The following is a 23,544-nucleotide window of genomic DNA, read 5'->3' on the forward strand; positions in this document are numbered from 1 at the left end:
AATCGCGTGCCGGCATCGGGGCGGCTTGGCCCATTCATGGGGATTCTCCGGCCCGGCCCAGGGCTGGGAGAATCCCACCCAGTGTGTCCATGTCTGTGTACTTCACAGAAGTGCAAATCGGGCAATTTGATTTGAGATTTAGGAAATACTGACGGGATTGGATTGCATTAATGCAGAGCAATTCAATGAAGACTTCAGGAGAACATGTCAGGAACAACACCAGGTGTACCAAAAATTGAGGTGTCAACCTGGTGAAGCTATAAGACAGGACTACTTTGTGCCAAACAATATAAACAGCAAGTGTACACAGAGCTAAGCGATTCCACAATTAACAAATCAGATCTAAGCTCTGCAGTGCTGCCACATCCAGCGGTGAATGATGGTGGAGGAGGAGGATCCGCAAATATCCCCGCCCCAGCACATCTGTGCAAAAGTCAAGGCTGAAGCATTCGCAATAACCTTCAGCCAGAAACGCCAAGTGAATGATCCATCCCGGTCTCCTCCGGAGGTCCCCAGCATCATAGATGGCAGTCTTCAGCCAATATGATTCACTTCACTTGATGTCAAGAAATGTCTGAAGACACTGGATACTGCAAAGACTATAGCCCTGACAATATTTCGGTAATAGTACTGAAGACTTTTGCTCCAGGACTTTCTGCATCCCTAGCCAAGCTGTTCCAGTACAGCTACAACACTGGCATTTATCCGGCAATGTGGAAAACTGCCCAGGTGTGTCCCCACAAGAAACAGGGCAAATTGAGCCCAGCCAATTACCGCATATCAGTCTATTATCCATCATCAGCAAAGTGATGGAAGGAGTCATGAACAGTGCTATCAAGCGGCACTTACTCAGCAATAACCTGCTCACGGATGCTCAGTTTGTGTTCCGCCAGGGTCACTCAGCTCCTCACCGCCTTGGTTCAAACATGGACAAAAGAGCTGAATGTCAGAGGTGAGGTGAGAGTGACTGCCCTTGCCATCAAGGCAGCAATTGACCAAGTATGGCATCACGGAACTCTAACAAAACTGGAGTCAATGGGAATTGGGGGAAAACTCTACGTAAGTTGGAGTCATACCTGGCACAAAGGAAGCTGATTGTGGTAGTTGGAGATTAATCATCCCAGCTCCAGGACACCAGTGAAGGGTGGTGTCCTAGGCCCAACCATCTTCAGCTGCTTCATCAATGACTTCCCTTCCATCATAAGGTCAGAAGTGGGGATGTTCGCAGTTGACTGCACAAAGTTCAGCATTATTCGTGACTCCTCAGATAATGAAGCAGTCCATGTCCTGATCCGCAAGGCCTGGACAATATCGGGCTTGTGCTGACAAGTGGCAAATTACATATGCGCCATACAAGTGCCAGGCAATGACCATCTCCAATCAAAGAGAATCAAACAATCGCCCTTGACATTCAATGGCATTAACATTGCTGATTCCCCACTATCAACATCCTGGAAGGTTACCATTGATCAGAAACTGAACTGGACTTGCCATATTGATACTGCGAGTACCAGAGCAGGTCAAAGGTTTGGAATCCTACAGCAATTAACTCATCTCCTGACCCCCCAAAGCCTATCCACCATCTACAAGGCACAAGTCAAGAGTGTAATGACATGCTCTCCACTTGCCTGGATCAGGTGCAGCTCCAACAACACTCTAGAAGCTCGTCACCATCCAGGACAAAGCAACTCGCTTGATTGCTCCCCCTTCCACAAACATTCAAATCACCCACCACTGACAAAGTGTGGAAACCACGTTTACTATCCACAAGACTGCAGTAACCCACCAGAGTTTCTTAGACAGCACCTTCCAAACCCACGATCACGACCATCTAGAAGGGCAAGAGCAGCAAATACCTAGGAACCCAAGCCTTGGAGGTTCCCCTCCAAGTCGCTCATCATCCTGACTTGAAAATAAATCGCTGTTCTTCATTATCGCTGGATCAAAATCCTGGAACTCCCTCCGAGTAGCACAGTAGGTGTGCCTACACTACATGGACTGCAGCGGTTCAAGAAGGCAGCTCAACGCCACCTTCTGAAGGGCAACTAGGGATGGGCAATAAATGCTGGTCTAACAAACGCCACCCACATCCCGTAAATGAATGTGACTTATTTTGTGGTTTCTATACAGACAGAGAGTAACTAATGTTTGGACATGTCTCCGGAAAGTCATTAAAATGTAATTGACCTCTTGGAGGACCCTCCATTGAAGAAACATCAAGGTGCGACAAAGCGCTTGTGGAATGAACAGCTACTACTTTCTGGATGTTCACAGAGACCGAGATACAATAGTCCTCTCAAACCCGGGGCGGAATTCCCCGACGCCCCGTGTCCTGAATTCACCACCCCCCCCACCCCTGAGATTCGGCGGGGGCAGGAATTGCGCCACACCGGTCTGCGGGCCCCCCGCAGCGATTCTCTGGCCCGCAATGGGCTGAAGTCCCGCGGCTGACATGCCTCTCCCGCTGGCATGGTTTAAACCACCTACCTGACCGGCGGGATGGCGGCGCGGGCGGGCTCCAGGGTTCTGGGGGGTGGGGGGGGGGGGCGCAGGGGCGGTCTGACCCCGGGAAGGTGCCCCCATGGTGGCCTGGCCCACGATCGGGGCCCACCGATCGGCGGGCGGGCCTGTGCCGTGGGGGCACTCTTTTTCTTCAGCCCCCACCATGGCCTTCACCATGGCGGAGACGGAAGAGACCCCCTCCCCTGCGCAGGTATGACATCAGCAGCCGCTGACGCTCCGGCGCATGCGCGGACTTATGCCGGCCGGCGAAGTCCTTTCGGCCCCGGCTGGCGTGGTGCCAAAGGCACCTTTGGGACGTCCCGACACCGGAGTGGTTCACGCCACTCCGACACGCCAGGACTCCCCTCCCCACCAGGTAGGGGAGAATCCCGGCCCCGGTGTCCGCAAACTTGCAAACCCACAAAGAGGGACGTGATAGAAACCACGAAGGTGCTGTCATTCATTCTCTATTGCGTAACAAATTTTTTAGCCATCAATTCATTGTATGGACAATGGAAAAGTTTTGACACTGTTGTCGCATGACAGAAACTGGCTCATGATAAGAAATACCTTATTAATCCATCAGAGTAGCCCAGAAAGATCTGTCTGCGACAGAAAGATCAGAGTGAAGCCATTTCATGCAGCAAAAGAAAGTGCTCTCCGGAATAATCCAACATGGGCACAGAAGTGGGCTCAGCAGTTTTGCCTGCAAGATATACCTTCACTACAGGAACCCATCCACAGCTTCAACTGGGGCAGAGCTAGGGGCCCACCGTTATGAGTAATAAACAGCAAAAACTTCCAACCTCCATCGTCTTCAGTGAATGGAGAGAAACTACCCTGGCCTGCAACATTTCAAATTAAAATCCGAAGATTCAATGCAATTGTGCATTTGAACTCATTTTTAAAATTTTCCCAATTAAGGGTCAATTTAGCGTGGCCAGTACACCTACTCTGCACGTTTTTGGGTTGTGGGGGTGAGACCCACGAAGGCACGGGGATAATGTGTAAATCCACACGGACAGTGATCTCGGGCTGGGATCAAACCCGGGTCCTTGCCGCCTTGTTGCAGCAGTGCTAACCACTGCTCCGCCATGCTGCCTGCTTTTGAACTCTACTGAAAGATATCACTGCAAGCTGCATCTTTAGAAATCATCCTTTCTTGTGCGTTTTGTGTGAATGAGGAGCTGTTGCTTATTGGGATTACATTTTAGGTGTGAAAATAAACGTTTATCCTGACCTTTGATTTAAACTTGCAAGACGGCCTGTTTTGTGTCTCTTACTAAAAGTTACAAGTTAAACAATTATTCTCAACAATACATCTTGTTGCAGTCAGTCGTGAGGCAGGAAAAAAGGGGAAATCATCCCACAATGCTCCTCTGTCAATGACACAAATGAGATGTTAAATCAAGTCTGAATTTGCTGACTCTGCTAGGTGCAAATGATTCCATGGCATCAATTCGAAAAAGAGCAGGGGCGTACTCCCTGGTGTCCTGGCCAATATTTATCCCACAGTCAACATCACAAAAGCAGGTTAGCTGGTCATAATTTAATATTATTATGCAAAGACAAGTTGCATTCAAGTAAATTAGTGAAAACAGTTCCCATGAAGGGTATGCTGACATTGGAGGGAGTGCAGGGAGGGAATCCATAAGCATAAACGTGGGCTAAAAGGGTGGAATTAAAGGACAGCTTTTGAAGATTTCAACAATTTTGTTCACTAAGGGTATTAAGTGATAAGCACAAGGAAGGCCTGTCCCTGTCTTTAGGTTCCTGTATGTATTCAACTGATTTTAAGTAAGGTAGCTCAATGTTTTGTATTGGGCTTCATTTCTCAACGTCTTCATTCAGTCTGGCTTTAGATAGATTGAAGCAACACAGACATTAAAGCAGCAGGCCATTTGGCCCAACTGGTCCATGCTAACGTTCATATGCTCCACACTAGCCCACATATGTAAAGTTGACGTGGATATCCAATCCAGATCATTAAAGAATATTGCATTACATCCGGGTTACTCTGTCATGTAAATAGATATACAACAGTTCAGTCAATTTCCTTCAGACGCTAGAATCACTTTAGGGTGCAACAAGTGTGACTAAACCAGAGAAAGTATCTTCAGCAAACCCCAATTACTGAATTTTAAAATAGCCTTTTCAATTTGAACAACAGCAATCTGCTTTTTCTGTGCTAATCAGAATCTATCATCGCCAAGTAGCCCCAGATAGACCCACTCAGACTCTTGTGATTGTCAAGGGAGCTTGGTTCCAAATTACTTTGTACAAGTCTTCAAAAGATTTCTCTTTTCTTTCAAGGGCTAAGCAATTCAGGGAAAAGTGAGTGTTCATAAATCAATAAACCTGTACTTACAGCAATTCCAGGAAAACTCATGATCCTGTGGTAAAAGTGAACGCGAGTGTTTCAAACTAGAGGTGAGACAATGGCAGGATTAATAAGAAAAGGACTTTTGGGCAATTTGTACTCCACCCAATAGAAAACAGTCCCTCCTCTCAACAAATTTACCTCATTCGATCCTTCCTTTTAGGAACATAAGAAATAGGAGTTGGAATATGCCATCGGCCACGCACCCATATCATCCTGCATGTCCCCCGCCCCAAGCCCACTCAGTCATTCAATAAGATCTTGACTGATCCATCTCAGCTTCACTTTCCCACATGCACCCCATATTCTGTGATATCTTTAGTATCCAAAATTCTGTTGATCCATGATCTGAATGTATGGAATGACCAAACATGGATGGCAGATTTCCTTCCCTAAAGGATACGAACGTACCAGACGGATTTTTACAATAATCAATGATAGTTGCATATTCACCATTACTGAGGCTAGCTTTGTATTCCAGATTTATTATACAATACAGTGCAGACAGAGGCCATTCGGCCCATCAAGTCTGCACCGACCAGCTGAAAGAGCACCCTAACTAGGGTCAATCCCCTGCCCTATCCTCGTAACCCCACCTAACCTGCACATCTTTGGACACTAAGGGGAAATTTAGCGTGGCCAATGCACCTTAAGTGCACCTCTTTGGATTGTGGGAAGAAACCAGAGCACCTAGAGGAAACCCACGCAGACACAGGGAGAAAGATTGAATTTAAATTCCACCAGCTGCCTTGGTGGGATTTGTATCCATGCTCCCAGGCATTAACGTGGGCCTCTGGATTTGTGATATTACCACTAAGCCACCACCGCTCCGTGGATCACCGTGAACAACTCCTTATTCGGAGACTGTGTCCCACGTCCTAGACTCTCCAGTCAGGGGTAAACATCCTCCCAATACCCAAATCAGGTCCTTTAAGAATTTCATACGTTTCAATGAGATCACCTCTCATCCTTCTAAATTCCAGAGACTAAAGGTCAATGTACCTGGTATAATTTGGTACAAGTGGATTGCGATTTTCCTGTGATTCTCACCATCCCATGCTGGACTTCGACAGCTAGCATTGGGCTTGTGTGGAAAGATTGAAGTGCCACTCAGAGGGGACAGCCATATCAGAGCAAGGGTACATGGAGATCAGGTGATGAATCCTCCAGGGAAAATCTGAAGAGAGTCAGCAACTCAAATTAAAAATTGGGTCTGTTATTCACCTTTCCAAGGAACCTGCAACAACCACAGCCGAGTTCAAGTACTTCACCAGTGGAAGTTTCCGGATAAGCGGAAGCTAAATCCTCCTATGAAGTGTGCCTTGCTTTTTCATACAGATAATTATAATAAAAAGCCGTGATTTGTTGACATTTTTTGTCAACTGTGCTTTAAAATTTTATTGCCACTAAGGCAGTTCAGATCAAAGATAACATCAATTATTCAAAAATTATTCAAATCCATCTGTTCACCAATGTCCTTTGCTGCAGCTGTAAAGGACCTTGGATACGACCACATCTGGAGCACTGTGTACAGTCTTGGTCTCCTTATTGGAAAAAATATATAATTATGTGGGGGCGGCACAGTGGTTAGCACTGCTGCCTCACAGCACCAGGGACCCAGTTCAATTCCGGCCTTGGGTGACTGTGTGCATTTAGCACATTCCCGCCATGTCTGCGTGGGTTTCCTCCGATTTCTTCCCACAGTCCAAAGATGTGCAGGTTAGGTGGCTTGGCCATACTAAATTTCCCCTTAGTGTCCAGGGTTGTGCGGGTTAGGTGGGGTTACGGGGTTGCAGGGATTAAGCGGGAGTCTGGTTATGGTTATCTTTCAGAGGGTCAGTAAAGACTGGATGGGCTGAACGGCCTCCTTCTGCACTATAGGGATTCCATGTTCAAAGCAGTTCAGAGGCGGTTCACTCAACTAATTCCTGGGATGAGATGCTTATCTTATGAAGAAATATTGAATAGGTTGGGCCTATACCCCATTGGGGTTTAGGAGAATGAGAGGTGAACTTACTGAAACTATAAGATCTTGTGTTGCCCTATTATGTATTCTCATGTATTTTCTTGAATTTTGTTCAATTCCCTTTTCTTCCATGTACTGAATGATCTGTTGAGCTGCTTGCAGAAAAATACTTTTCACTGTACCTCGGTACACGTGACAATAAACAAATCCAATCCAATCCTGAGGGGACTCGACAGGATGGATACCAGGAGGATGTTTCCACTTGTGTGGGAGAGGCTAGAACCAAGGGACGCAGTTTTAAAATCAGAGGTCTACCATTTAAGATGGAGATGAGGAACATTTCTTTCTCTCAAAGAGCCGTTAATCTGTGGAATTCTCTTCTCCGGAACGCAGTGGAGGCTGGGTCATAAATATTCACGGCTGAGATTTTTGACAGGCAAGAGTCAAGAGTTACGGTCAAGAGATATGGTGGGCAGCCAGCAACGTGGAGTTCAAACCACAGCCAGATCAGCTGTGATCTTATGGGATGTCAGAGCAAGTTCGAAGGGCTGAATGGCCGCCTGCTCCCAAATGCTATGTCCCTAAACAGGTCAACAAAAGGGCCGAGGCTCATTAAAGCAGAAAGCCTCAGTATAACACAATGACATTTACTCCAAAATTTCTACATAAAACTTTCATTAGGGTACCAGCTGTTGGCTTGGTAATCCACAAGCACTTTGGTTTATGAAGTAACTTTGAAAGAACACTCATAACTAAGCTTGCAGGCTTTGCGTCGATTCCAATGGCCGGTCTCCCGCTTTACAACCTTCTCCGCTAGAGCTCATCCAAATCACTGCTGCCAGCATCATAACATCTGGCGGTACACTGACGACCCAGTGCTACTTTACAGAACAGAAGAGGGCCTGCAGAATACTTCAAGCCAAAACAAAATCTAGAAGATTCAAATATGGATTGAGGGCGAACACCAAAATGACAAACATTGTCATTAGGCAGCACGGTAGCATAGTGGTTAGCATAAATGCTTCACAGCTCCAGGGTCCCAGGTTCGATTCCCGGCTGGGTCACTGTCTGTGCGGAGTCTGCACGTCCTCCCCGTGTGTGCGTGGGTTTCCTCTGGGTGCTCCGGTTTCCTCCCACAGTCCAAAGATGTGCGGGTTAGGTGGATTGGCTATGCTAAATTGCCCGTAGTGTCCTAAAAAGTAAGGTTAAGGGGGGGGTTGTTGGGTTACGGGTATGGGGTGGATACGTGGGTTTGAGTAGGGTGATCATGGCTCAGCACAACATCGAGGGCCGAAGGGCCTGTTCTGTGCTGTACTGTTCTATGTTCTATGTTGTGCTGGTCAGAGGGAAATGGAGAAATCAGAGCGAAGATTGAAGTGGATGGAGTCACACTGAAACAAGTAGAAACATTTGTCAATTTGGGACAAATGGTGACAGGAGATGGCAGATGCGATGCCAAAGCCAGAAGGAGGTTGGAGATAGCCAGGAGGAATGCAGGAGGAATGCGGTGAAGATAAAGCATGTGTTAACAATCAGAAAACTCAAGTTTGTCACAAGGAAAAATACTCATGAGGTGTTTACATTCAATCCGCTTCCCTGTTTGCCTCAGAAACCTAGGCAATAAGTAAAGATCTGTGGTAAAAAAGAGAGGCCTTGGAAATGTGGATGTGCTAAGATCTATGTTTAAAACTCCACCTGAAGACCGTATGACAAATGAAGAGGCGGTGGAAATTGCAAGAACAACAATACCTCTAAAAAACTGACATAGGAAAAGGAAATGTCAGCATTTCAGCCACTTGATCAGAGATGGAAAGCTCAGAGATCTCATCTCGAGGGCAGCAGAAAGACCCAGGCATGGAATGATGGACGTTGCGGAGAATTTGCACACAGTGGACACATGAAGATGGCACAAGACAGGCGAGCGCGACACACCAGAGTAGCAGATCTCCTGGTAGGAGTAGCTACGAGCAGCAGCATCTAGTTCTGTTCACCCATCACCCCCTGTGCTCACTAACCCCATTGGCTTCCAATCCAGCAACACCTTAACTTTAAAACGGTCATCCTCGTTTTCAAATCCCTCCAGAGCCTCACCTTCTCCCTATCTCCGTAATCTCCGCCAACCCCAAAACCCTCCAAGATACCTGCGCTAACTAATTCTAGCCTCTCGAGCAACCCTTCCCTCATCATTGGTGGATGTGCCTCTCGCTGCCTGGGTCCTAACCTCTGGAATTCCCTCACTCAACATCACGTCTCTAAGATCTTCCTTAAAATCTACCTCTGTGATCAGACACTTGGCCACCTGTTATTAATATTGCCTAATGTGGCTTGGTATTCGAGGTGAGCTACTGGCATGGGTTGAGGATTGGCTGTCTGACAGAAGGCAGAGAGTTGGGATAAAAGGTTCTTTTTCGGAATGGCAGCCGGTGACCAGCGGTGTCCCACAGGGTTCAGTGTTGGGGCCGCAGCTGTTCACCATATATATTAATGATCTGGATGAAGAGACTGGGGGCATTCTAGCGAAGTTTGCCGATGATACGAAGTTAGGTGGTCAGGCAGGTAGTGCTGAGGAAGTGGGGAGGCTGCAGAAGGATCTAGACAGTTTGGGAGAGTGGTGCAGGAAATGGCTGATGCAATTCAACGTGAGAAAATGTGAGGTCTTGCACTTTGGAAAAAAGAATCCAAGCATAGACTACTTTCTAAACGGTGAGAAAATTCACAATGCCAAAGTACAAAGGGATCTGGGAGTGCTAGTCGAGGATTCCCTAAAGGTAAACATGCAGGTTGAATCCATGATTAAGAAAGGGAATGCAATGTTGTCATTTATCTCAAGAGGGTTGGGATATAAAAGCAGCAATGTGCTACTGAGCCTTTATAAGGCTCTGGTTAGGCCCCATTTGGAGTACTGTGTCCAGTTTGGGCCCCACATCTCAGGAAGGACATACAGGCACTGGAGCGTGTCCAGCGGAGATTCACACGGATGATCCCTGGAATGGCGGGTCTAACATATGAGGAACGGCTGAGGATCCTGGGATTGTATTCATTGGAGTTTAGAAGGTTAAGGGGAGATCTAATAGAAACTTACAAGATAATACAGGGCTTAGAAAGGGTGGACGCAAAGAAACTGTTTCCGTTAGGCGAGGAGACGAGGACCCGTGGGCACAGCCTTAGAATTAGAGGGGGTAAATTCAGAACAGAAATGCGGAGACATTTCTTCAGCCAGAGAGTGGTGGGCCTGTGGAATTCATTGCCGCAGAGTGCAGTGGAGGCCGGGACACTAAATGGCTTCAAGGCAGAGATAGATAAATTCTTGATGTCGCGAGGAATTAAGGGCTACGGGGAGAATGCTGGTAGGTGGAGTTGAAATGCCCATCAGCCATGATTGAACGGCGGAGTGGACTCGATGGGCCGAATGGCCTTACTTCCACTCCTATGTCTTATGGTCTTATGGTATCAGTTACACCTTGGGGCATTTTGCGACATTAAAGCGGTTACATGAATGCAAGTTGTTACTTTTTATTCACAGTACAATTAAGTTTTATAATTTCTACACTACTGGTATTGTACTGCTTTGCGTGCTCTGCTTTACGTGTTAACTGATGTGCATCTAAAGCCAGAAGATTTTGAGTTCATGCTTCACTCCAGATCGCAAGCAAATAACTGACGGTGACATTTCAATGCAGTTCTGCTGCCTTTTAGAGAAGAAATTAAACCTTGGTTCTTGCCAGCTTGTTCAGGCTGGTGTTTTAAAGAGGAGCGGGGAAGTTTTCCGGGTATCCCAGCCATTATCTATTCCTCAACCTGCACCACCAAAAAGAAGTCATTCATCTCAGTCACTTTTGTAGTGATGCTGTCCAGGTATCAGCTGCCGTGCTTGTCACTAAAACTAGTGACAAAACTTCAAAACTTCAATTTCCTGTGAAGCACTTTGGGATCTCTGGAGACATCACATGAATGGACTTTAACAAAATGAAACAATTGACAATACTCATATCTCGGACTCCCATGTCTACGGGCTTCCTAGCAGCTGCTAGGATGAACTGAAGGTACCTGTAAATGCTTCAGCCTCGTCTTTTGGCTTCACTATTGTTGAGGATGGGGGTGTTCATAAGTCCTTTCTCCTGCTTGTTTGATAGTCCACAATCGTTCACAACCGGATGTCGCAGGGTGGCAGAGATTCGTTCTGATCCATTAATTATGGGGTTGCTTAGCTCTGTCCCTAGCATGTTGCGTTCACTGTTCAACATCCATGTTGTCCTGTGTTGTAGCTTCACCAGGTTGGCACTTCATTTTCAGGTACATTCAATGCTGTTTCTGACATGATTTCCCGCACTTCTCCTTAAGGAATGGCCCCATGGCTTGATAATAATGGGTTTATGAGGAATATGCAAGGCCGTGAGATTGTAGCTTGTTGCTGCTGATGGCTCACAGCACCTCATGGATGCCCAGTTTGAGTTGCTGGATCTGTTCTGGATCGATCCCATTTAGCACGGTGGTAGTGCCGCACAACATTCAGGATTTGAAAAAGTTGAAGTTATGATTTCATGAACTCGATGTCTGGCACCGGTTAGAAACCACAGTCTAATCTCTTACTTGAAGGGATGGACTGGCTGTGTTAACCAAATAACACTGCACCAATTTGCCTGAAGGACTTTTCTTGGGCATGCCTTCACTAAAACTAAACTGATCTAAAATATTTATTTTGGCCTGTTCACTGGCCACAGAACTGTCAGTTCCACATTTAGGTTCAAGTCAGAGAGTCATAATATTGAGCCCAAACTACTTCCACAGGAATATCTGCCTGGTCTCAATAAAATAAACAGGAAGCCTTGCACAATACTGCCAGCACAATTACGCAGATTAAGCCCCTGTTTTAAGTTTCCTCATTTAGCATCGTTCCATTTTAGCGTCACAGTTATAATGGGGCTGCTTTGCACACTTAGCATCAGGATGTCAGCTTTAGTGCTGTTTTGTGACAGGGCAATGAAGCGTTGCGTGACACGATTGAGGTCATTTTGGAGTGGCCTCTCCTGCTCGCTGCCTCCTTCCCACACCCTCCCATTTGCTGCCTTCCTCCCTGCTCCTCCCACTGGGGGCCTCCCCTCCTGACCCCCTTTGCTCACAGCTCCCCTTGCTCCTTCAGTCGCTTTCTCCAACTCCCTGCCCCTCTCCCAAGCCCTCGGCCACAGCGAGTATGGCAGAGGAAAAGCGACGAGCAGGAGAGCAGTGGGCGGGAGTGTGGTGGTGGGGGAGGGAGGAGTGAGAGGAGGCAAGTAAGAGGTGAGCATATCTTGTCGATGTTTTAAATTTTATCTTATTTTAAAAGTTATTTCATGTACGAACATAGGACTTTGGAATTTGAAGTAAGTATTTCAACTTACAAGCGTTATGACCACAGCTGATGTTACGACTGTCACAGGAGACTGCTAATGAACTTTTAGCAAAACATTTATGAAAGAAGATTAACTATATTACACTAGATAAAAAGGCTGGAAAGATTTCAGTACAAACACCAGTAAATGAATCAACTCACAATGCTCCTTCACCACAACTATACCTTTATAGATACATACAAATTCAAAAAGACAATAGCTATCATATACACTAACATTCACAGCAAGTCTGCGTACATGTGAACTAACAGACAAACTGTGATCAGATGCATCACACTCCAAATAAGCAGATACCACAAAAACAGCTTCCATGGATTTGAAACTCTGGGCGGGATTCTCCGGTTCCCCCAGCCGTGTGTTTCACAGCGGCGCGATGTTCCCGATGGCGGGATTCAAACTTCCCGCCGTTTGTCAAAGGGATTTCCTATTGAAACCACCTGTGAACCCCACTGGCGGGGATGTTCTGCCAGTGGGAAAATTGAATCCCGAAAACGAGGGAATTCCACCCTCTTTTTAAAAATAAATTTAGAGTACCCAATTTACTTTTCCCAATTAAGAGGCAATTTAACGTGGCCAATCCACCTAACCTGCACATCTTTTGGGTTCTGGGCGGGAAACCCACGCAGACATGAGGAGAATGTGCAAACTCCACATGGACAGTGACCCAAGGGCAGAATTCGAACTGGGGTCATCCGCACTGCAGTCCCAGTGCTAACCACCGCCCCACCCTCTCTCTTTTTCACGAGGGTTTCCAAACTCCGAGCTCAAAGAACTCACCTTGGGATCATCCCCCAAATGACGCTTTCACTCGGACATCTTCAATAATATCCGCCTCTGGGATTTCAAACATTCTTTCCAATGCTCCTTTCCCCTGGTTCTTCACGTATGTTCAAGCTTCACCTTCCTTGCGCACTCTCAGATATTCAGCCATGCCAAGCAGAACCCACTGCTCAAAGACCCTTAGTAAGGAGTCACCAGCCTTTGGCTGCCCTCTCGGGTCTTCTGGCTTCTCTCAAGCCCACTTAATTCCCAGTCTACTCTCTACAGCTCTGGCTCTTTAAATCAGAGCCTTTTTCACTGCTCCTTAATTTTTAACTTACCCAACAGGACCTGTTTTAGATTTCTGTCCTTGTCACTTAACTAGGCTTTCTTCTTGGGACCACTTTCTGTTTAGGACCAGTTCCCTGTCCCCTTTCCGTGTCCTGCTCCTTTGGAAAATCTCTTTTGGAATGGCGTTCCACTTCCAAGACACCTGACCTTTTCACACCACTTCACTTTCTTCCTTATTTTACTTCTGCACAGAAACAGAGTTGGCTTCCCGATCTGAAGATATATATTAAAAATAAGGGTCGGTTCTGGGTCGTAAGCCGAAAATTGACCAACTGCGCAAGTTTGGCCATTCTCCGACCAGTGCATGCGCAGAGTCCATCGAGGTCAGCTGGGAACTATTGCTCCCAGCCTCCGATTTAAAGGCAAGTACTTTCTTTCTCACATTGGGGTTCGTCACACAAGGTATAATGATTTAATCTTTTTTTTCCTGACAAGTAAGGTCCAACGAGACTCAACTACAGCTTTCACGTTGGTGGTAATGGGAATGGGAAGATCTGATTCTCTAAAAGCCGTTTCACTTAAAGTTGCACTTTTCAGGAATTGCAACTAATGATAATAATAATCTTTATTGTCATAAGTAGGCTTACACTAATACTGCAATGTAGTTACTGTGAAAATCCCCTAGTCGCCACACTCTGGCGCCTGTTCGGTTACACTGAGGGAGAATTCATAATGTCCAATTTGCGTAACAGCGCGTCTTTCGGGACTTGTGGGAGGAAACCGGAGCACCCAGAGGAAACCCACGCAGACATGGAGAGAACTTGCAGACTCTGCACAGTATCCAAGCCGGGAATCGAACCTGGGACCCTGGCGCTGTGAAGTAACTGTGCCAACCATTGTGCTACTACATTAAGTGAGGAAGCAGACGGGCGGCATGTGGCGTCGTGGTTAACACTGCTGCTCACGGTGCTGAGGAGCCGGGTTCGAATCCCGGCCCTGGGTCACTGTCCGGGTGGAGTTTGCACATTCTCCCCGTGTCTGCGTGGGTTTCACCCCCACAACCCGAAGATGTGCAGGTTAGGTGGATTGGCCATGCTAAATTGCTCCTTAATTGGGGGGGGGAAAAAATTAGGTCCTCTAAATTTACAACAAAAGTGAGGAAGCTCACACTTTAGAGAATCAACAAAGAAATAAAACATTTATGAACAGGTAGTTTTTAAAGTGACATATTGGATGGAGATAAGAATTATTCACATTTTTATCTTCGTGTAGTTGTGATAATTGCTAGATAAGGTAGTTACAGGTTAAGGTGGTAAATTGACCAAACCTACCTAATACGTCTGCCCTGGAAAACCCAACAGCTCTCCCTCCCACTGCAGCTTTTATTTGTTCAATGATTCCAGGGGTTATCTACCTTATCCAGATTTGAAGTGTTGATAACTCCTTTAGTGGAGAAATACTTTGATTTTCCTACATTGAATTTGTGCCTCTATGTCCTACTTCTTGCAGGACATAGGAGTTATTAATTCATCGCAGAATATCAGACTTTTAATTTCCATATGGAAAGAAAATTGATGATATTTCCAGACCATTGCCTCAAAATCACAGCATAGCCAGCTCTGGATGACTGGCCATCGATTTAATCCTTCTTCATACTCGGGCGGTAGCTGACACTTGCTCCGTATTTTCGATTAGACAATTCATCCGAGGAGAGACGGTTGCCATTGGGAGAGCGAGGGCGCTTATGTTTTGGGGTGTTTGCCGTCATTTTGTCCCATAGAAAGGACGCAGAAAGTGAGTTATGTGACAGCATGCCATTGAAATGGAAGCGGACTGACAAAGATTTAAAATCTCCCAACAGTCACTTGCTGTGCTAAAGGGGCGGGGGGTGGAAATGCTAATTGGCTAGGCACCAAAGGTGTGCTTCTCCAACGATGCGGGGGACAATACTGAACTCGATTTAGGAAGTCTGAGCGGAGATGACATCCGCACCTAGCATTGGGATGACCTATTCACTTGGACCCAGCACAGGGAGAATCCACTCTGCCTGAAGCTTTACTGACAGGGCCGACTGCCAATTCATTCAAGAGGAATGAAGTTGGAGAGGCAGCTCTCGCATTTCCTGCAGTTAGTAGTAACCAAAGCATCATGAGACAGTGTTTAGTCTGACAAGGGGGAAGCTCACTGTTCTTTTAAATTCAGAACCAGTCAGATTCAGGAAGCAGATTAGGAAGAGCGAAGTCAGCCCCTTGGCAGAGATTGGTATGGTTTACTATTGTTCCTAATCACAAGCAATTTGAAGTGAGTTTTGATCACAATAGTCGCTCTGCACATTCATCTACCATGCGGAAAATAATTCAGCTTAAGGACCTGGCATTTGACCTTGAGTCCATGTGGTTTCAGCCCACCTGCTGTAACATTAGAGTAGTGCACTTGAGGGCATGGGTGGGAATAGTGAAATCCATTGCAGATCACATTTCTATTATGCACCTGGCTTATGCTGTCTCATAATTAGATATTGACCAGGAAGGGCTTGCTCCTGAACGTAGGGACATGAGGATCACTTACAGCGATGACCAACAGTGCTGAATCAAAGAAAATAGCTAGAAGTACATCCACGAGCTTCCAAACTACCTCCAGGCAGAGAGGTACCCAATTATAACACAAATGTACGGTCAGATATAATTTCACAGCTCAGAGACGATACGACATGAGGATAGAATGAGAAGTCACTAATCCAATTGTTGACTGGACTTGTATCATTAATTTACAATATTTAATATGGGACAAACCAGGAGCGAGGTAACCAAACCAATAGGGCAGGTAATCAGCAAAGCCGGGGTTAGCGTCCTGCCAGAATGAAAAAGATTAGGCTGCAGGTCCTCCTTCATGGGCGCCAATCCCGTGAGTTTTCACTGAGGCAGGGCAAATTAATTTCCTGAGGCTGTTTGGATGGAATTATAGCCAAAGAGAGGAAAGTAATCGCAGCAAGTTGCTGTGACCAAGTGGGTCAGAGTCAGCATGCCACCAATGCGAGATTGTTTGAAAACATTCGGGTACTTACTGGGCAAGACCAGTCTTTAATCCTGGGTTTATTTCAGATCTTTGCTACGGCTGGCATGATTTAGCAAACAATAGTTTGTTTAAAATGAGGCGTTTTGACAGGACTTATGATGGACACTGCAGCACAAAACAGAAAGGATGGCTGTAAAGCATTGCTAGGCTTTGGGGCGGCATGGTGGCGCAGTGGTTAGCATTACTGCCTCACGGTACTGAGGACCCAGGCTCGATCCCGGCTCCAGGTCATTGTCTTTGTGGAGTTTGCATATTGTCCCCATGCCTTAATCACTAATGTTAACAAAAATCAGTATCTTGAAGTACACAATTCATTTTTTTTTTCAATTAAGGGGCAATTTAGTGCGGCCAATCCACCTACTCTGCATATCTTTTGAGTTATGAGGATGAGACCCACACAAACACGGGAAAATGTGCAAACTCCACACGGACAGTGACCTGAGGCCAGGGCCGAACCTGGGTCCTCATGTCGTGAGGCAGCCTATTTCTCTAATATTTATCCTCAACCTAAATCACTATAGAAACAAATAATCTGGTTATTTATCCAGGACTTCACTGTGTGAAAATGGACTAACAGATTTCCCTATATGGCAACAGCGATCATATTGCAACTTTTTGCAAAAGAACTTCACTGACTATGAAGCATATGGGACATTCTAGGGTCAGGAAAGCTGCTAGATCAATGTAAGTGCTTCCTTTCACATTGCTATCCAGAGAATGTGTGTTGGGTTACAATCAACAGAAACAATGGGTGAAATATTGTAATGATTTGTTTTTTCAGGAGTCAGGACCATTTTCAGATCCCGATTCTGCACACGTCAGCAGTGTTCCCCTCGGTGCGATCCTTCAGGAGGCAGCCTCCTAATTGGCCACCTCTTCCTCAGTGACCTGTACAAAGGGTTATTGTGCCGCTTGGTAGTCAAGGGGATGGTGCAAACCTGATGAGAAATGGGTTGGGCAGCAGAAAGCAAAGGGGGGCATCAACGGTGCGCTCTCAAAATGAGCATATAGGTTTGACGCACAGTCTGATAGTCATAACCCTCTTAAATAATTTCCAAGCGGGCAGCACGGTGGCACAGTGGTTAGCATTGCTGCCTCATAGCACCGAGGTCCAAGCTTCAATCCTAGCTCTGGGTCACTGCCCATGTGGAGTTTGCACATTCTCCCCGTGTTTGCATGGGTTTCGCCCCCACAATCCGAAAGATGTGCAGGAAGGAGAGGTGGATTGGCCATGCTAAATTGTCCCTTAATTGGAAAAATTTAATTGGGTACTCTAAATTTTAAAAAAAAATTAATTAAATAATTTCCATAAACAAAACTTCCTGCTCGCCTTTTGTTTTCACCGTTTTAATCTTGGTGTTGACAGCTCTTGCATTTCCTGGTATTGTCCAGGGATGATTAGCTATTTATTCACATGTTGAACAAAGCTGCATCAGAACACTGTCATCTGACCCGTGGGTAATTTTGAAGCCCTATGGCCTTTTGGCTAAGATGAGTGTGGCATCAGGTGTAATGTCTGGATCTGGTATGTCTCTCTTATGGAGACCATGAATTGGATTCAATTTGAATTGGTTTTTGGAGCAGGCAGGGAGGCAGGGTGTTCGGCCCTGTCCACACGCTGAGCTCTGGCTTTGTAACTCTGATAAAGTAATGGATAAAACATTTTTTTTTTTAAATAACCACAGAATGATACTGGACCACTGGAGGCTATTCGGCTCAAAGTACATGCGCCGTCTCTTTGAAGGAGTTATCCAGTTAGATCCAATCCGCTGCCTTTTCTCCACAGCCCAGCAATATTTTGTTCTCCAAATATTTACGTGGTTCCAGTTTGAAAGTTACCATTGAATCAGGTAGCACGTTCCATAGGACAATAACTCACTGGGTAAAAAAATTAATTGACCTGGATCTACTGCCAATTATTCTGAACATGAATCTTTTGCTTTGTAATATTCACCAATGAAAATCTATTTACTGGGAAGAAAATTCCATGTTGTAGCACAAATGTAATATTGTATATAATAGGGACTACATGTATATTTCAAAATAAGAAACAAGTAAAGTCCAGGACAGCTTTGAAGTTTGGAACAGAACAAGAACTCAATTGCCTTTGAAGAGTGTGACGAGCTGAATTAGCCGTAGAGTGTGAGAAACAGGCCAAGAAAACACATCCAGCAAGATTATTGCACTGAAAACTAAACTGGAAATCCAACTTCAAACACGATCAATCATAAAGAACCTCCAAGCAACCAATGTTCTAAAGAGGCTTAACATTAACGCTGAGAAAATAGGTCCTGTTTAATCAAGGAAATAAAAGGTTACTTCAGACGTAAGAAAAGTGCTCAGAAATTGAATAAGCCCCATGCAGTTGAATATCTTTTATGTTCTCCAAGTCTCACCTATATTTCAGGAACATGGGAAATAGCAGCAAGAGTAGGCCACTTGGCTGCTTGAGTCTGCTCTGCCATTCAATTAGATCATAGCTGATCTGAAATGAAATGAAAATTGCTTATTGTCACAAGTAGGCTTCAAATGAAGTTACTGTGAGAAGCCTCTGGTCACCACATTCCGGCGCCTGTTCGGGGAGGCTGGTACGGGGATTGAACCCGCGCTGCTGGCCTTGTTCTGCTTTACAAGCTTAGCTGTTTATCCCACTGTGCTAAGCCAGCCCCTATTCCTTCAATGCCAATATGGGCGGCATGGTGGCACAGTGATTAGCACTGCTGCCTCACCATGCCAGGTACCCTGCCGTGGTTGACTGTGTTGGGTTTGCAGGTTCTCCCTGTGTCTGCGTGGGTTTCCTCCCACAGTCCAAAGAAGTTCAGGTTAGGTGGATTGGTTGTGATAAAATTGCCCCCTAGACTCTAAAAATGTGTAGGTTAGGTAGGGTTAAGGGGATAAAATGGGCATGGGGAGGGTGCTCTTACAGAAGGTCGGTGCAGAATCGATGGACCGAATGGCCTTCTGCGCTGTAGGGATTTTATGATTGTATGAACTTTCCCACACTGTTCTCATATCCTTTGATGTCTTTACTATCTCGATATCTATTGTTCCTTGCCTTGAAGAGACAAGAGGGGGTAGCACGGTGGCACAATGATTAGCACACATAATATATGGCTATTTCTAAAAGTGGACAAAGGCCCTTTAAAATGGTTGAATCTGTGTCTGTCTGTGACCCTCGAACAAATGGAGCTAACTGTTAATGTCAATGAAACATGCACCTCCTTATCCCTGAAGATAACCTACATTTCATAACCCAGTAGAAGGACAAAGACTTCTCAAGTACAATTGGAATGGGCAATAAATACTAGCTTAATCATCGATCCCCACATTCCATGTGAAAAAAAGATACCCAGGCCCCATGGACATCAAGGGCGCGATTCTCCGCCCCCCCACACCGGGTGGGAGAATAGCGGGAGGGCCTCCCGACATTTTTCACGCCCTCCCGCTATTCCCCCCCCCCCCCCCCTCTACGCCTGACCCACGCCACGAATCGCCGCTCGCCGTTTTTTACAGCGAGTGGCGATTCTCCGAGGCCGATGGGCCGAGCGGCCGGGCCTTCACGCCCGTTTCAACACGGCAGCAAACACACCTGCTCGCTGCCGTCGTGAAACGGGCGCCAGATGCCCGTTTGGGGCATCTGGGGGCCCGATTGGCACGGCAGTACCACGGCAGCCTTTACGATTCTCCGCATTTGCGGAGAATCTCGCCCCAAGACTTCCCAATTGCTCACCAGTTAAGAAATTATCCGCATTTCTACTTTTGCTACCAAAGTGGACAACTTCCCATTTATTCACATTATACATATTTACATTTTGCAAATGGGATATGGGAGTAACTGGTTAGGCCAGCATTTATTGCCAATCCCAATTTGCCCTTGAGGTGGTGGTGGTGAGCTGCCATCTTGAACTGCTGCAGTCCCTAAGGTGTAGGTACAGCCACAATGCTGTTAGGGAGGGAGTTCCAGGATTTTGACCCAGTGACAGTGAAGGAACGGCGATATAATCAGGATGGTTTGCGGCATGAAGGACAACTTGCAGGCGGTGATGTTCCCATGATTCTGCTGCCCTTGAACTTCTAGGTGGTAGAGGTTGTGGGTTTGGAAGGCGCTGTCAAACTAACCTTGGTGAGTTTTTCAGTGCATTATGTAGACAGTACACATGGCTGCCACCAGTGGTGGAGGGAGTGGATGTTGGAGGTGGTGGATGGGATGCCAATTAAACGGACTGATTTGTCCAGGATGGTGTGGAGGTTGAGTGTTGATGGAGCAGCACTCATCAAATCCATCACATTCCTAACTTGTGCCTTGTAGGTGGTGGACAGGCATTTGGGGGGGGGGGGGGGGGGGGGGGGGGGGGGGGGGGGGGGGGGGGGGGGGGGGGGGGGGGCGGGGGGGTGAGTTACTCGCCGCAGAATTCCAACCTCTGACCTACTCTTGTAGCCACAGTATATATGTGGCTATTCCAATTCAGTTTCTTGTCAATGGTAACTCCCAAAATATTTAGAGTGAAGGATTCAGTGACAGTAATGCCATTGAATGATGTGGAGATGCCGGCGTTGGACTGGGGTGAGCACAGTAAGAAGTCTTACAACACCAGGTTAAAGTCCAACAGGTTTGTTTCAAACACGAGCTTTCGGAGCACTGCTCCTTCCTCAGGTCCTGAGACTTCTTACTGTGCCATTGAATGTCATGGGAGATGGTTAGATTTGCTCTTGTTGGAGATGGTAATTGCCTGGCACTTGTGTGGCATGCATGTTACTTAGCACTTACGACCTTATGATGGAGGAAATGTCATTGATGAAACAAAGGAATATGGTTGGGCCTCTGACACTACCCTGAGGGGTCTCCTGCAGTGATGTCCTGAGACTGTGATAATTGACCTTCAACAACCACAAGAATCTTCCTTTGTGCCAGGTATGACTCTAAGCCATGAAGAGATCCCCCCCTCCGATTCCCATTGACTGCAGTTTTGTTAAGGTTCCTTGATGTCACACGCAGTCAAATGCAGCCTTGATGTCATGTTTGGACTAAAGCTTTTCTCAGATCACGAGCTGATTGACCCAGGTGGAACCCACAATGAGCATCAGTGAGCAGGATTTTAGGGCTGGAGGAGGTTCGAGAGATAGGGAAGTGTGAAGCTCTTATGTCAAATAACAGCAGCTTCGATTTACCAAAGTTCCTCGAGGGTAGACTCAGAAAAGAATTTGGACATCCAACAGGATCTGGGCCGGGATTCTCCGACCCTACGCCTGTTCTCCGGCGCCGTTTTTGGGGGCCAGCGGGATTTCCGCCATGCCGGTCAGGAGCCATTGAAAGCTCTCCCCCCCCCCCCCCCCCCCCCAAGCGATTCTCCGAGCCCTGATGGGTCGAGTGGCCGTCCAGTTTTGGCCAGTCCCGCCAGCGTGAATTACTCACTTCACGCACGAGGGCCCTGGCAGATAAGTGTGCAGGGGCGGTCCTGGAGACGGGATGCGGGGTTCCCACCCCGAGGGGGGGCCCCCACGACGGCCTGGCCCGCGATCAGGGCCTACCGATCCTGCGGGCGGGCTGTTTCCATGGAGACCTTCTTTCCTCTACGCCGGGCCCCCATCTGTAGGGCTCCGCCATATTGCCCGGGGGCCGGCGCGGAGAAGTGAACCCCTGCGCAGAAATACGCCGGCCGGTATCTGTATGCGCAGAAATACACCGGCCAGCCTGCGCATGCGCGAGATAATGCCAGCTGTTCTTCGCATGCGCGAACTCGCGCCGGCCCTTCAGCACTGGCTGGAGCAGCGCCAACCAATCCGGCGTCAAACTAGTCCCCGGAAATTAAGAGAATTCCTCACTTTCGGGGGCTGTTGACCCCGGAGTCGTGCCGCCGGTTTTCCCGCCGGTTGGTGTGGACTTAGTCCCCAGAAGGGAGAATTCTCCACTGGTTTCAGGAGGCAAGCTCTCTCAAGCAGTCATACAAGACAGCCCATGCATCTGAAACAAAGCACTTGATTATAATATCTCAATACACCAACAGATATGTCAAAACACTAGGCCTCTAAGATGGAGACAGACTATCTCAACTTACCATTGCATTTCAAAGGAAAAATAACTCCCATTCATACAGTGCCTTATTCTCCCTTAGAATATTCCAAAGCATTTCATAGCCGATGCACGACTTTTGATGTATTGCCACGGCTGTTTTTGTAGACAAGTGTGGCAGCCAATTCCTGCACCAACAGCAATGTGATAATGACCAGCTAATCTATTGTTATTTGCGTTGTTTGAGGAAGAGAGTGTGGCCAAGACACTGAGAGAATCCCTTGCACGTCTTCAAAGCTTTCACATCTATCTGAACAGACATTTGATTTGTTATCTCAACCAAAAGAATTGGGTGCTCTAAATTTTTTTTAAATTTAGATAAAAGGAAGAAAAAAAAGTAATTGCTGTGGGTCTGAAGTCACATGCAGGCACCTTATCACTGCCACCTTCGCACAGCCCGGGTGGCACTGTAATGCTGACAGGAGCACTGCCAGGGTGGCACTGCAAGGGTCCCCAGGTGCCAAGGTGGCACTGCGACAGGTCAGGGCCGCAGGGGGGCAATGCCCATGAAATAAGGGTGATGGGGGGGTTGAATGGTGGGGGGTGAAGGACAGGTAAGTAGGGGAGGATGGGGGTGTTACGGGAGTAGGTCTTGGAGGAGGGGCTGTAAGGCGGCATGGGGGGCCTGAAGAGGGAGAACCCCAGGGACCCATAGCAGGATGCCCTCACTTGGTAGTGGGGGGAGAGGGGGTGGCTACTCCCCATGCATGTGGAGGGTGACATTACCCATGTGTGGGAAGTGTGGGGGACCCACAAGCTCATTTAGAGATCGGGGCACGATTTCAAAATGGTGACCCGAACTCGGAGTTGCCCTCCCCAGTGCTTAAAAACATTCCAAGTGTGGGCTAAACCGGTGAGAAACTCCCCAGGGCCCAAAATAGTGACTAAGTGTCGTTTGATAGTGGTGGGGAGCCGGCGGGAAACTCCCTGAAAATCTCACCACTAATAAACTTAGAAATTTTTCGGTTAAATTCCACCCCAAGTTTCATTAATTCTTCAAGTCTTTCCACTCTTCATTTAAAGGTCATTATTTAAATGTGATGGTTTTTGTTATTGTTTAGCCAACATACAGGACTGTGGTCCATTTTTCAAAACTTTCGCATATCAAATT

At 46.9% G+C, this 23,544-nt stretch overlaps 2 protein-coding genes across 3 annotated transcripts in view; one reads left to right on the forward strand and one right to left on the reverse strand.

The window, feature by feature from the left end:
• LOC119978050 (uncharacterized protein C7orf50) overlaps positions 1–23,544 on the reverse strand; it is a 431,834-nt gene that overhangs the window by 149,603 nt on the left and 258,687 nt on the right. The window lies entirely within an intron of this gene.
• The window catches only part of LOC119978049, a 97,814-nt gene continuing 91,225 nt past the window's right edge, over positions 16,956–23,544 (forward strand). Inside the window, exon 1 of one of the 2 annotated variants that reach the window (XM_038819396.1) lies at positions 16,956–17,047. The gene's annotated coding sequence lies outside the window, so the exon portion shown is untranslated. The remainder of the gene's footprint in view (positions 17,048–23,544) is intronic. The other variant, XM_038819395.1, reaches the window with a different exon arrangement.

Source organism: Scyliorhinus canicula, chromosome 15 (genome assembly GCF_902713615.1).
Source record: "Scyliorhinus canicula chromosome 15, sScyCan1.1, whole genome shotgun sequence".
Taxonomy (NCBI): domain Eukaryota; kingdom Metazoa; phylum Chordata; class Chondrichthyes; order Carcharhiniformes; family Scyliorhinidae; genus Scyliorhinus; species Scyliorhinus canicula.